The sequence below is a fragment of the Rhodnius prolixus genome, unplaced genomic scaffold (assembly GCF_049639745.1).
Source record: "Rhodnius prolixus isolate KJV_2025 unplaced genomic scaffold, Rpr scaffold_8, whole genome shotgun sequence".
Lineage (NCBI taxonomy): Eukaryota > Metazoa > Arthropoda > Insecta > Hemiptera > Reduviidae > Rhodnius > Rhodnius prolixus.
In genome coordinates, this window is record NW_027411593.1 from 37,105,654 (window position 1) to 37,121,065 (window position 15,412).

Genomic DNA, 15,412 nt, shown 5'->3' on the forward strand with positions numbered 1-15,412 from the left:
TCCACATTATGTGGTAGATAGGAAATGAATGTTTGACAACTTATACAGGTATCTCTTTAACAAAAACTTACAGTTTAAATTGTTAAGTATAAGGGTTGATTAAACGCCAAAAGGTACACAAATCAGCTAGTACCCAACATTTCATTCATGCTTAGCTGATATAATTTAAGTAATTTTGCTGCATTAACTTTTTCTTCACATTTTTTTAGAAATTATTAGATGTCACAGACCCTTATGCTGGCCCTTTTCATCTACAAAATATTTGTTCAAGTAGCACTGTAGATTGACTGTTATATCTAGTTATTTATAATAATCAAACTATTAATTACAGGTGAAAAAGAAAAACGTTATAAAAAATAAAAAAAAATTATGAGGCTAAAAAATTCAAAACCTTTTTTTAAAAAATGCTTATATCAACATACATCAATGATTTTGTTTATTTTATTTATTTATTTTATTTTATTTATTTTTTTAAATCGTCGGTTTAAGTTCATTCTTCGATTAAAGTAATTGTTATTTTATGTAGTAGTCAAACGTTTATAATAATAGGTAATAATTATCTGGCTTTATCGCAAATAATATAGTTTTCTTCAATTACACTCTCAATGTAGCTGTTCTTCTCACAATGTTGAATATATGTAATATATAATAAATAAGATATGCATATTTTTAGGACAGCTAATTATTCCAGTATTTTACTATAAGTAAAATTAGGGGGCCTAAATTAAATTACAATTGAGAAATGAATAATTATTGTTGAATAATCTACTTGTTATTAACTGTGTGTTATTTGTGCTCACGAATATTTCGGTAAGACGAATTCAAGACTGAAATATTCTGTTAAATCCGTGATTCAAATTTAAACAGTAGCTGACTCTAACTTTGTTTTTCTCTACTTTAACATGAATGTATATGTGACTACTAAGAATAAAGGGCATATTAAAGAGAAAGTTGAAGAATAATTTGAAATGGAGTTAAAATAAAGTACCTATTTAAAAACGAAGATATAATATACATTTTATCATAATTATAACAAAATAATATTATGATCTGGCCAGCATAAGGGTCTGTGACATCTAATAATTTCTAAAAAAATGTGAAGAAAAAGTTAATGCAGCAAAATTACTTAAATTATATCAGCTAAGCATGAATGAAATGTTGGGTACTAGCTGATTTGTGTACCTTTTGGCGTTTAATCAACCCTTATACTTAACAATTTAAACTGTAAGTTTTTGTTAAAGAGATTTTTGTACCTTTTGGATAGATTTTCATTTTTGTCTATTTTACAAAGTTACTTATCTGCTTCACAGATTTTTTTAAAATTTAGAATAAGCAATTCTATCATTATAACCTGATAAGGTGTTAAGTCGGAACCGTAACTACCATTGGAGAGATCTTTTTAAAGAATGATTATAGTTGCCATCCTCAATAACAATTTTTTTGAGAAAGCGTTTTGAATAAAATAGGAAGGTATTTGTACGTAAAAAGCAAAATTAAACTGCGATTTCAGTACTTCCTCTTAAGAGGAGTAAGAAAAATAAACTGCGATTACAGTACTTCTCCCTAAAAGGCAAAGATTTTGAATCGAACGACTATTCATTAATGTAAATAGGTTCACCCATTGATAATTTTAACGATTGCAGTACTTCCTCTTAGTAGGTGCAAGAGCATCAGCAACGTAGAGGAGCTTTAACCACTTATTCGTGCTAAATTTTATCAAAATCGGACAAAGCGTTACAGAAATATTGGTAATAATAGTTTTAGAAAGGGCCTTACTTGGGTGGGGCAAACTCCCCTCTTTATGAGGCACAGCGTTCAGACTTTTAAAGTGCAAATCTGTAAAAAATTTCAATTCGAATGACACTTCATTCATGACAATCGGTTCTCGTGTCGATAATTTGAAACGATTGCTATACTTTCCCTTAACAAGTGTAAGAGCTGATCGCCGCTTTAATGTTACGTAGGGGAGCCCTAACTCTATCATCCTACCAAATTATTTCAAAATCGGGCCAAGATTTACAGAATAATTAGTAATAATAATTTTGGAGGGGGCCTTACATAAAGGGGGCTAACTCCTCTCCTATGCGATGTACAGCGTCGAGACCCCCAAAAGGCACATCTACATAAAATTCCGAATCGAATGACACCTCATTCATGAAAATCGGTTCCCGCGTTTAGGCGCTACGTAGTTTACAAAAAAGGTAACAACAACAAGAAGAAGAAGAAGAAGAAGAAGAAGAAGAACAAGAACAACAACAATTTTTGAAAAAGCCGTTTTTGCTCATTTTCGGCAACTTTTTTCTCGAAACCTATTAGATCTGGGTTGTTGCAAAAAAATTGCAGCTATAAAGGAGGGTTTGCCCTATAATTTAAAGAAAATTTGGGAATTTTATCTTTTATAGAAAAAGAGAAAAAAATTGTCAAAGTTGGGTGTTTTTCAACATTACGCTTTTTCGTGCAGTTTTTGACGATCAACCCTTATACAACTGTCCTACCGGACAGTTTTAATTTAATTGCACCATTTCGCTACGAAGACATAATATTCTCCAACAACATCTATGTGCTTAAGACTATAGCAGAGCTAGCAATGAAATATGAATGCATTTAAAAGTTATAGCCGGTTAGAATGAATGGAAGAAAATGATTAGAGAAGGATTACGGTGATTTTAATTTCGGTTAAGCTATAAGGATGGCAGGAGCAGAGAGTACTGATCCATCCATTAGTTGTAAGTTTGTAGGTAAATAGTTGTATATAGTAGAGGGATGAAAGTGTGAAGCGAATGTATTTATAAGTAAGAATGGAGAGTGAGTGATATTCTAGTGATAAGCACCTAGACGATGCTGGCTGTATGGCGGAAGCCAATGCCCCAAAAAAAGGCAAAAAAATCGGGAATTCTTTTTTAAAAAAAAATTAAGTTTATTAAACTAAGCTGATTTTGTGGTTTTATTAAAAGATTTTCATGAAATAGTAGCTTATTTATTAATTAAATTTTAACAGAAATTTTAAATTAGGGTTAATAACTATCACTTTTCATTTTTAAGTAATTAAAAATAACATTAGCTAGGATATTCAGCGGAAAACAGATTCTTAGTTACAGATTGCTCCTTCTGACATTGAAGCTTATTATTTACAGGACGATCGATATGGAGAATAAGGAAAAATGAAGAGCTCCGTGCTAGATATAACTAACCTGGGACTAATGGGTAAAAGAAGGGGAAAAAATTTATATATGGGACGTGTAGAGAGAATGGAGCCCGAGTATCTGAACGTTGAAAACTTAATGGGAAACCGGGATGTAGAAGAAGGAGGGGAAGGCTAAGATAATTATGTCTTCGAGGATATAGAGGACGATCTTTTTAGGAGATCTGACGCAAGGAAAAGGCGAAGTACTGAGTAGAACCACTACCAGTGGAGATGGATAACTGAGGAGGCTCAGATCTTCAAAGGGCTGTGGCGTCCACGAATGAGTAATTATACTATGATCATAAACTATATTTATCAAGAAATTTTTCAAAAAAAAGGAAAGAATTTCACAGAAGGAAACAACAAGAGAGGAAAACCAGCTGAAGAAAATTCTGTAGAGACATTTAGATGGTGTGTTACAAGAATGGAATCTTCAATTTCAAAGATAAAGACACTTTGGTCTGCAAGTGTATGAAGCAAGATAAACGGATCAAACAGTAATAATGTAATACCCCATTTTAAACTGAATTACAAAATACAAAGCTGAAATTATAATCTATTATGAAAACACAGTAAATAGACAAAAATAAAAAAGTTAATAACAAAACAATAGCAACTTCATCTAAAATACCTAAAACTGAAACACCAAATCACCAATTACAGTAGCGAGGGGCTAAGGGCTGAGACCCCTTTTTGGAGGCGTAAAAATTAAATTGAGTCAGGAAAAGCAGATTCAGAAAATTAGAATCACCCTTTTTTTTGCATATTTCAATAGTTCCACACTGCTTAATAATAGCCTATTTTTGTCCATTCTATACTTTCCTAAAATTTTTCCGATTAAAAAAATCCTGTCCAAAAAATGGCCATCGAGAAAATACAGAAAAAATAGAAAAATTAAGGAATTTTCCCTAGATACAAAATAGCAAAGTGAACTGCCTATCTTCTATGATATCCAAAAGTCTTATGATTCAATTTTCAGAATTCCTCTCCTGTTCCAACAAGCTAGAAACCTTAAGAACATTCTAGTTGTTTCAGAGGCAGCAATTCTTTGTAAAAGAAAGAAAAAATAGCTAACGCTAACCAACAAAAATCTCAAAATGAGAAAAGAAAAATTAAGGTAATTGAATATCAAAAACTCCAACAGTTCTCCAAGTACTGTGTTCTCAAAAACGAAACATTACATTCATTTAATCACAGTTTTGCAAAGTGCTAAGCAATGAACTATTGAAATAAAGAGAAAACTACCAATTTCACTTTTAAAAACAAAAATTCAGACTTTCAGCACCGTCTACAAATATTATCATAATTATTAAAATTCAGTTCAAGGCGGACTACATTATGGTAAATAATTTTTAAGCTGTAAATACAATTCTTAAGGATTAATTTCAATTTGCAATTAAGAAAATGATGCAGAATGAATATAAAAAACTCTTTAAAAAAATGCATTAAGAGAACCCAACAAGAAAGAAAGACGGCTTTCTAGAAAGAGAAGTTTATTGAACGGGATAAAAGACAAGAGACACATTGTATTCTCTCTTTTTTTTAGCTCTATGTCTTGAAACGAAAATTGAGCTTAATGAAACGCAAGACATTAGGATAAAGCAAAAGATCCCAGGAAGGTAGGGCCTTAAGAAATCTGTGCCAGGGATAAAGGCAGAAACCATGGTTTTTATTTTAAGATTATTTTTTCATCATATCCAAAGATAAAGAGTAATTATTTTACTTGCAAAACTCATCATATTAAAATATCAGATGGATTCCCCAAATTTATGGTTTTAAATATATTTAGAAGCACTCATTGCATCGAAGAAATAAAATAAAAAGATTCCTTCAGAGCCCCATCTAAGATATTTAAAAAAAATTAGAATGTTTATAATTAAATTTAGTAGAATATAATTTGCATTCATATTTTTTTAAGAACAGTTTTATAGCTCTGTTCCATAGAATAATTTTAATCATTCAACAAAACTCTTGAAATTATTATGCTTCTGCGATATTGATTAATTAGATGATGGAAATCATGAAGCTTGAAACTTTATCTGACAAAATCAGTGTTATAATAATCTCAGAACGTTTTCTCTCTTAGCAGTATTGCCGGAAAGAACCCAATCCCAGAATTAAGAATATCTCCATTATCTGAGAAAAAATGTTCTAAAATACTAATTATAATTTGAAATCGAACTTAATTCAAAGTAATGAAAGTATTTCCCTTACGGAAGAGACGATTTGCTCCACCTTAAGGCAACTTTTGCTAATCATAAGTCATTATATGTAATCATAAAAGAAACATTCAAATTTGGATTCGAAAGTTTTGAAAAAAACAAAAATTCAAATTGGTTTCTAAGAGCTTTGTAATCACTAGGTTGCTGATAAGATCACGATTGTGTATTAGATTTTATTAAATGCAGCCTTATCTAGTATTTACCAGGATCTTTCATTCTTCTATTAATCAATTTTGTTATAAGTACATCCATTTCTTGTTTAAATGTCAGTTCAAAATGAAGATATCACTTCTAATGACAAAAAGGATATGGAGTCTTGAATTAATTGGTCTTATTTTAAAAAAGCAGAATCAACATAATGATCAGAATTTTAGTTATTTTAATAACAAAATATAACATTCCTTAGTCCAAAGTAACTAGACAAAGTTCATAAGCAGACAGGACGGACAGAAGATACACCTTTCTTAACTATAACCATGTAAAAATATTATATTGTCAGTAAGCCGTGAAGATGACCCAGTCCTTAGGACGAAAGCTCGTCAAAATAAAAAAAAATCATTACTGGAATTGGCATTATTCTTTCTTCCTATTAAAGTGCAAGACTTCTTAAACCAATGAATAAGTGCACAATAAGGGATTACATGATTCAACGTGTTAACCATGTCTAATATCGTTTTGGAGAGAGACGACCAGAAGGAAATTGATGCTGAAAAGAAATGAGAGCAAGTCTGCAGCCCAAATAAAAGAATACCAACGAAATGGACAAGAAAAACTACTTGAAATTGGACACGATTACACGCAGGTATAGCTCTTTAGGATTGGAGCCAATACAGATATCTTATACAACATAGAATACCTTAAGACATGCTAAGTGCTGAGGAGCAATGCACCAGGCAGGAAAGAGCTCGCTTTAAATTGGGCTTCCCGAGACTATGTTGAACTAGAAACTAGCTCTAGGTCACAAAAAATATTGTAAGTATAGTATATTGTACATAAGTCATAGTATAATATGAACTTAAATCAATATTAATCGTATTAACAAATGCTGAATGCATATGCTTATCTATGTAATTATTTTTGAATTTTTAGCTATACACAATTGCTTAGAAAATCTAAAGGCATCAAGACCAAGAAATGTTTGGTACACTCAACTAAATTTTAAGGAAAGCCTAGGAAAATCAAAGCTAAAGTGATCAGAATAGCCTATTGGAAGGCATATGTATCTTTAATTTTCTTGATATCTTATCTGAATGATTATGAACCTCATTTAACAAAGAATGAATCCTTTCTGTGAATGCTTTGTTACAATTCGAGAAAACTATTCAGAATGAATTAAAACAGATGAAAATCTATTAAAAGCAGAAAAACAGACATGAAAACCTTTACATTTCATACATAGCGAGTAAATTTTCACATCTATTAGCTTCAGGCATTTGGAAAAAAAAGGCAGCGAAGTAAAACCTGCAAAGAATCAAGATATCTGCTGCTACTATTTCTCATAACTGGACAGACTTTTATTTTTGGCTGTGCAGAGTGAAGACATGACTGAGAAGACGATCAATGTACCAAGAGGAATCCATTATCTTGGTAGAAAGTTTTCAGAAATTGAAACGAATCTTTAAGTAACATTCTTTGTTCAGTTGTTAATTTAAAGGTATTTCTGAAGTGACGCTAACATTTAATTAATAAAAACCATAGGTTTTTATAAAAAAAAAGTACTAAAAAAATGAATTAAGTAAAGTTAAGTCCATTCAACTTACGATTGCAAATCTCTTCAAGGTTCATAAGTTTTAATTCCAACCCAGAATAAGTCAGGAATAAAAGCAATGAAAAAGAAAAACTAAGTTCAGTGTGCAGAATATGTGCTATGAATTAAATACATGATATTATGCTTTAGTAAGCATAAAGTAAGTTAAGTATTTGTAAAATCAAGAAGCATTTTAAATGTGAATAAAAACTCTTTTCTGAATGTTTGCTGGTTTTTTTGTGAAAAATCATTATTTCTGCCAAAACCAAGACAGAGAGAAAATGAGTAATTAAATAAATAAGTTAACTTCATAAAGAAAAATTATAGTAAAAATACATAGTTAAACAAAAAATAAATGTTCCTGAGTGTACAGAGCGAACATTTAAAACCAATTTCTTATTTCCAGATTCCCTGGAGTAATAGAAAAAAGTTCCAATTTTACCCTCTTGAAGAAATTGTTTTTCTTGTAGGGCATTTCTCCACTAAAAAACTTGTATATATAATTCATTGATTGGAAATTTCTTCGAGTGATATTAGGAAACTCAAGACCATGATTTATCTTACATTTTTTTTTTAAAAAAAAAAGGCCTCTACATGGCACATGATATTTAAATCAATATTGTGGAAAAATAGTTTTTTGTAACGATTTCTCATTACAATTGTAGCAAATAATATTGGTAATTTTAAACTTATTATCATTTTGTGAGCAAATTTAAGTTTGTGCTTCAACTACATATTTCCCAAGCAAATGTAATAGTCAAGAAAAATTAAAGCCAATAATAAATCAAACTGACTCTCACTCAAATATCTTTATCAAAAAAGATTTATCATTAATCATATTATTGAACCTAAAAAAGCATAAAAACTGATAAAGTATAATAAAAGTAATAAAAGTAAAACTGAACTTACCCAACCATTGTGGTAGACCCAAGAAAAGAAATTGGGATTCGACCACTAATTAAATTAATAAAAACACGATTACACTTCATTAAACTATTAAAACACTAGTTTTTTATTAACAACTTACAAAACTTCAAACAATAATTCCATTTTACAATTTTTAAAAATAAATAATTTTACAGAATAAAAGAGCTGCAATCTGGGTCACGGCACAGGAAAAAAGCAATGGCTTCTTGACTAAGTTCTTTCCAGTACAAAGAGGAAATACAATTTATATATATATATATATTTTTTTAATAAAAAGAAATTCATTAAAAATATCTATTAAAATATAAAATAATAATAATTATAACTTTAAAACAATTCTTAAAATATATTTAAATAATGATGAAATTTATAAATGTAGGCAGTGGTTTGCAGTTCCGTACTCCATTTTCCATCGCCTCGACTGAAGTTGGTTCCTGTATAAGTAAATTTAATTTAATATTACATTTAAAGAAATTAAGTCATAGTTTATTTCAAATATTATAAGTGGTATAATTAGGAATTTAAAATGATAAGACTGAGCACAAATACGGATTTTGTAAATGAGACAGTTTAAAAATTGTGATCTTCGATTTAAGAATCTATAATGGCGTTCTAGTACTTGGATTGGTATTTAATCTCGTATTTTAAATGGAAAACCTTTATGAGTAAGTCAAATTCATTTAATATTTTGCATCAAATTCAATAATGATCATAATGTTCTTACTTTGCGAAATTTATCTATGAGATGATTTTCAAGAATTGAAATCAAATTCTTACATTGACCTTGAATGATTCAGCATGGAATATTTAAGTTAATTCAACAAATACCTTGTTTTCTGCCTTACCAAATAGATAATCTACTGGCAATAATAATTTATTTTCTTTCTTTGTGATAATTCATGGTAGAAAATTTAGCTGAAATGCAGAATAATCTGTATCAATTGGCCAGTGACGTCACACTTAAAAGTTCTAAAATATTTTCCAAGTTCTGTTGTAAAGTTTTTCCTATAAGAAGAAGACAAAGTTTGTATTAATATTAAAGAAATGAGCAATTTCCAATGCCTCATTACTAAAGTAGTTGAAAATCTTGCTAATCATAATTCTGTATTCATAGAATTATGAGAAATGTTAAGTACACATTTCTGAAATACGATATCACTAAAAGATAATAGTATTTTCTATCAATCAATACTTACATGAAATCTGAATTATCTTGGGATCATATTCTACTGTCTTGAAATGTGAATTGTGAACTTAAACTTGTGTCAATTCTCTAGTATAATGGAGATTTTCATTTGCAGGTCTGAGTCCAAATGTGAGTCGTGATAGTGCAACTTGCCAAAAATGATGTTCATTAGATGTACGACAATGCTGAGAAGGTAAGAATTTTACAATCTTATTATCAAAACTTAGGAATCAGTCTTAGAATTAATGTGCTAAAATTAAACCAGTTCGTTAAACACACTAATATTTTAGGAAATAATTTGGTTCTTGACTTATTCACTTTACTAAACTAACAATTAACTGAACTGTTAATGACTTGTAAGTCAATATTTCATATTAAAAGTTGATATTTAAGAATCTGCAAAGAAATCAGAAGTGTTGATAATGCTTGGTAGTCAGTTATAGTTAAGTAAATATATTAAAATAGTTTATAAATGAAATTAACTGACTTGTTGCGACAAAAAATTTGATGCAACTTGGTAATTAACTGTTAAAAGATGTTCATGTATACTCAACTATTGTTGCAGCCATAGTTTAACCTCAAATTCACAAGTTTTAACCCCATTACTTAAGATACTTTTTAGATAGATACGATTCATATTTTACACTTCATTTCTAACTTAAATAAAATTGAAACTAGTATTATATTACACATAACTTTTTAAGAGCACTAAATACTTTTTACATCCATGTGTTAACAACGTACAATCTACAGTCCCTGCTAAGACATCATTTCTGGTATAAGAACAACTGTTCATCGTTCCCAATATCAAAAAAAAATCGACTTAGATCTAATCAATAGTAAATGTAAAACGTTCGATATAGCAAAGTGAGCACTCTATGAACTTAGAATAGAAACTCATAGCACTCTGGTAGATTTTATTGGCATGATTTCTCCCTTTATCATTATTAAATTCATAAACCATTTAGAAAATTTCTTTTGAGGCATGATTTACCTAATGTTAACAATTGTTTTGTAATTTTATTCACATATTTTTAATGGTGTAACCCTCATTTTGAGTGAAGCTGATGGTTAATTGTAGAAAAAAGGTTTACTTATATTTTTGAAAAATTGAAAGTTTATCATGTCCATCAAACATGAGCTGTGTTAAAGATTTTTTAATACTTACTTTTGAAGATAATAGCGTAAATATTAATAAGTAATGAAGATTAAATTATTTCTATTGTAATGGAATGTTTTTTAAAATTTCTTTAAATTTTAATATTTTTTCTTTTCTTTGTTATTCATACAGCTATTTCACGTTTACTTTGAATGCATTCAAATTAATCCTTCACGATAATCGAGGAAAGCTTTAGAGTAATATAAAAATTCTATCAATTAAGGGGGGTACCTCTTTCAAAATCTTTAACATTTTAAGAAAACAATATCAGTTTTGTTGCATTTTTTGGTTGATAACATCTGATTGATATGTTGCAAATCCAGACTGAAGTTCACAGCTAGTAGCTACTTAGCTAAACCTTTCTTATATCCCAATATTTGTTCATAGAATTTCAAGATGCGTATCTGTGTAGTGCCTTTCAAATTGCAGAGGCTGGAATCTCAGGAGAAATTTTAAAAATTCTAAAGATTTAGGTGATCAATATGCTCTTTCTAAGAAGCAATTTACACCATCTAAAACCTTTCATTACTTTGAATTCAGAGTTTTTTTAGGAAGTTTCTTCCAGAGAATGGAGATATTATTCATTCTCGAGTTGAGTCCTGCATCGCACGGCTGGCTGCTAAAGTGAGAAGCAAAGAGAAAACGTTCTAGGGTTATTGTAACTCTGATTTTGTCAGATGAAGTTTTAATTTCTTAGTGATTTTTGCATCTTAGACTTTTTTAATTTTGAATTGTCATTTATTAATCTATTTTTTATGGAATATTATGATCACATGAACCCATCAAACATGCATAATTTTAGTTCTCGTCCAATCTTTAACCTTTTCTCTGCATTTTTAAAAGAAATGGCTTCTTTAAGCTCTTGAATTCTGCTTGCAATCCTCCTAGATATTAGCAAGGTCCAATTTTCAAATAATTTGACTGATAAAGCGACTGTTTCTTAAAATGTTTTATTTGCAATCGTGTTTTATTCGCTTAAAGGTCCATAAATAATACTAAATAGAGAAATAGTTTCGTGAGAATACGTTTTTAGAAACTTAACCAAAAGAAAATGAAGCAAGCAAGGGTTTCAACCCTAGTTCATTCCATGCTACCACAAAAAAACAAGAGAAAAAAAAAGGAAGAACTGGCACCTCCCTTTTTAAATACATGCCCTTCCATTCTCTTGCCTAAAAAAGAAAGGGTGATTATCTCTCCCATATCCCTTGGGGTTATGGACTAACTAAAGAAGCTGTGACGAGTAAAAAAGTATGCTTACTTGACACGCCAAGTGCAAAAGCTTGTAAATATTTAATCGCAAGGATTTATCAAGGGCACCCTAACCCTAAGTAAAGTAAATTAAAAAAAAAGAAGAAGCAATATAACCCTTTTATATATTTTTTTCTCTTTAACCTTCACTGAAGAATAAAAGTAATGGGAAATCTGTAGTTAAGAAAACATTATTTTTCTTCCTCGGTTTTTAAGTAAAAAAACTCAGGAAAATTGGACAAAATATTCTTTGCTTCTAAATAGGAGAGATTTCCTTTCGCTCACAACTTCAAATTCAATCTCTAGTGAAAAGAAAAGAGCCCCTAAATATGGCTAATTGATTTTTGGTGGATTTCATTTTAAGTTGACGCATCCGTAAGAATGGAATTAAATCTATTTATGCCAGAAGTGATGACTGATGGAATCAAATCCAGGACTGGTTTAGTTTCCTTCTCCTTACTTGTCTTGCTTGCCCCAATAGTAGAGGTTTTTAAGTTCTCCTTGAGTTTGAAGAAACGATTGTTGGAATTTTACATCTGGTGTGTATGTAAATCTGAACGCTCTAGCTCAAAAATAAAATTTGTAGGGAATACCAAGGTTCTATTTGAATTTATTGGATCTAATAGAAACTTAGAGAGGAAAATTCCTCAACCAAAACTATGATTTTCTTCTCTATTTATTTTTAGAAGAACAAAAATGAAATGAATTTCTTCAAAACTTGGTAATATTCAGCCAACTTATTTTATTTGAAACAATTATCCATGAAGTAGGGTTTCAAGGGAAACTTGAAGATAAGCACTTCTTTTGAAGTTTATTGAACGGTTTTATCACCTGTTTAATGATCTACTTTACAAACTGTTTCCAAAATTTGGAGTATAAGTCAACGAAAGAGTTCATTGATTTAGAATGCAGCTCTAATGATTTTTCTTAAACATGGTATAACTGTAGCATAATGTAGATCTTGTAACATTTTTTACATATTCTTGGGAAAATTTTTGTCATTGGTTCTTTTGAAAAAGAGTAAGTGCTATGCTTTTCTTTAATGTGCTATTACAGAGAACTTGACTGCTTCATCACCTGTATTATACAGGGTGTTCAGCATAAGACTACGGTAACTTCGGGAGGCGATTCTGGGCATCATTTGCAACAAAAAATTCCATATAAACTATGGCTCGATTCGGCTCCGTTTTGTAGATATTTTTAATTTTATGTTTTTTCAAGGTGTTACTACTTTTTAGCAAAAAGTTGTCTATATTTATCAAACTATTAAAGCTACAGCTATTTTAATAAGCTCATTAGAAAGAAGGTTAAATTTCCTTTTAAATAAGCTAATTTGTATTCCAAAAAAATAATATTAAGTATTTTACTTTGTGGCCCAAACATAAGGAATAGCAAGTTTCTAATTTTTTCCAAAAACTTTGACTTCATTTTTCTCAAAAACATTTCATATGAAAAAACCGTGCACTATTCAGGAAAAACATCTACATACGATCACCTTTCGAACGGTATACAATAATTGGGGTTATGTTAAATCTGTGATTAATTGCAAAAAAGTAGGCCTCAAAACAGCGTCTGCATTATGGAAGGAATTCACCTACCATAAGAATATAACTGATCAGAATCATCAAATCCAGTACGATTTTTTGCAAACGTGTAATTTAATAAGCGTTCGGAACACCCTATTAGGAAAACATCTAGAATATTCCCGCCTAGCTTCTCCACTAGCTATTCCAATCTACGAAACCGTAGATGTATAACACATCGCGATATTCAATATTCGAATACGTTGGCATAATGATAGCAAAATGACAACTAAATATCTAATGAAAATGTAGTCTTTAAACTATCTTTTCGGCTTGTTGTATTTATTTGTTTTTATAAGCCGTATTAGGATAAAACATGTCAGTTTTTAACTTGGAGATTAGAGCGATAAGTAAGTTCTCGGTTTATTCATTAGCTCCTCACAACCTGTTAATTCCAAAAGTTTATTGAGTAGTTCAAGAAAATGTGTGATTTATTCACATTATTTGGCATATTTCTTTAATTAACTAAAGAATAACACACAGACCTAAACTCGTTAAACGAAAATCCTTTCTTTTGAAATTGGTACCTAACGCTCATTTAACATCATATTCATTTTTCTTCTTTTTATTTTATTTTATTATTTATAATGTAAATTTTATATTTTTTTAAAATAGTACTTAAATAAATTAATTATTAAATTACACGTTTGCAAAAAATCGTACTGGATTTGATGATTCTGATCAGTTATATTCTTATGGTAGGTGAATTCCTTTCATAATGCCGACGCTGTTTTGAGGCCTACTTTTTTGCAATTAATCTGCATCAATTTTTAACATAACCCCAATTATTGTATACCGTTCGAAAGGTGATCGTATGTAGATGTTTCTCCTGAATAGTGCACGGTTTTTTCATATAAAATGTTTTTGAGAAAAATGAAGTCAAAGTTTTTGGAAAAAATTAGAAACTTGCTATTTATTATGTTTGGGCCACAAAGTAAAATACTTAATATTATTATTTTGGAATATAAATTAGCTTATTTAAAAGGAAATTTAACCTTCTTTCTAATGAGCTTATTAAAATAGCTGTAGCTTTAATAGTTTGATAAATAAGACAACTTTTTGCTAAAAAGTAGTAACACCTTGAAAAAACATAAAATTAAAAATATCTATAAAACGGAGCCGAATCGAGCCATAGTTTATATGGAATTTTTTGTTGCAAATGATGCCCAAAATCGCCTCCAGAAGTTACCGTAGTCTTATGCTGAACACCCTGTATAATAGTACAATACTTATCTGTATTATTGTACAAAATTTTGTCCCTTGCAGTAAATTTCTTTTATGATTTACTCATTGCTTAAAAGATCAGGAGATGTTAAAGATTTTTTTTTTTTTTTTTTCTAAATATACTTTTAGTCAATTCTTTTTCTTCTAATTTTATTTTACACATTTTGTTATATTGATTTTTTTAAAAAACATGTATTTTTATTTCCAGAGAATGGTGCGGAAATGGTGACATTTAGTGACTGTTAATCCTCGGGAGTGTTTTTTCTCTAATAATTAATAAGTAATCTTATTGGTGCGTAATTAGTTAAGATATTCGGGTATTCAAAATTCTGAACGAAAAATATTTTTAAAAAAAAAGTCCGTAATAATTGAACATTTTAAATTGTGTCCAGTGTCAAGTGTGGATGAGGAGTAGAAGAGAAGATGGACATGGTCCCTGCAGCATCGCAGCAACCAAAAGGTAGGATGAACAAATTATAATAATAGCATGCCTCTGCATGATTTTAGATGCATGTATTTATTTTTCAGGATACCTAATTTGATTCTTTTTATTCATAATTTATTTTTTATGATTTACAATTTATAATAAGACATCAAACGATGATTACTTTTTAATATAACATGCATACTTTGTTTAACCTACGCCAAGCAATATGACCGCGGTTTAGTTTACGTCTTGTGTAGCTGAATACATTTTACTAGAATTGTCCATCATCTTCCAGAAGGCTTGTTTACGTTTATCCAATAAAGTCTTTTAGCTTTTAGTCCTTAACTCTGCCCCGAAGTGTATCTCCTTCGATCACATCTTATCTTTGTAAACGAATCGTCTTGAACTGAGAGGGGAATGTATTAAGACTTGACTTTATTTAAAAATATATATTTTTTAGGGGGCAAACCTCTTTAAATAGAGCTTCTTGGTAAAACTTCTCAAT

At 29.8% G+C, this 15,412-nt stretch overlaps 1 long non-coding RNA gene across 1 annotated transcript; it reads right to left on the reverse strand.

Moving 5' to 3' along the window:
• Nucleotides 1-8,141: 8,141 nt before the first annotated feature.
• LOC141450622 (uncharacterized) lies at nucleotides 8,142-10,062 on the reverse strand. The gene is made up of 4 exons (XR_012456194.1): nucleotides 9,821-10,062; nucleotides 9,277-9,451; nucleotides 8,926-9,085; nucleotides 8,142-8,514 (listed from the first exon to the last, which is right to left on the reverse strand). It is a non-coding gene; the product is annotated as an uncharacterized lncRNA (long non-coding RNA).
• Nucleotides 10,063-15,412: the final 5,350 nt, after the last annotated feature.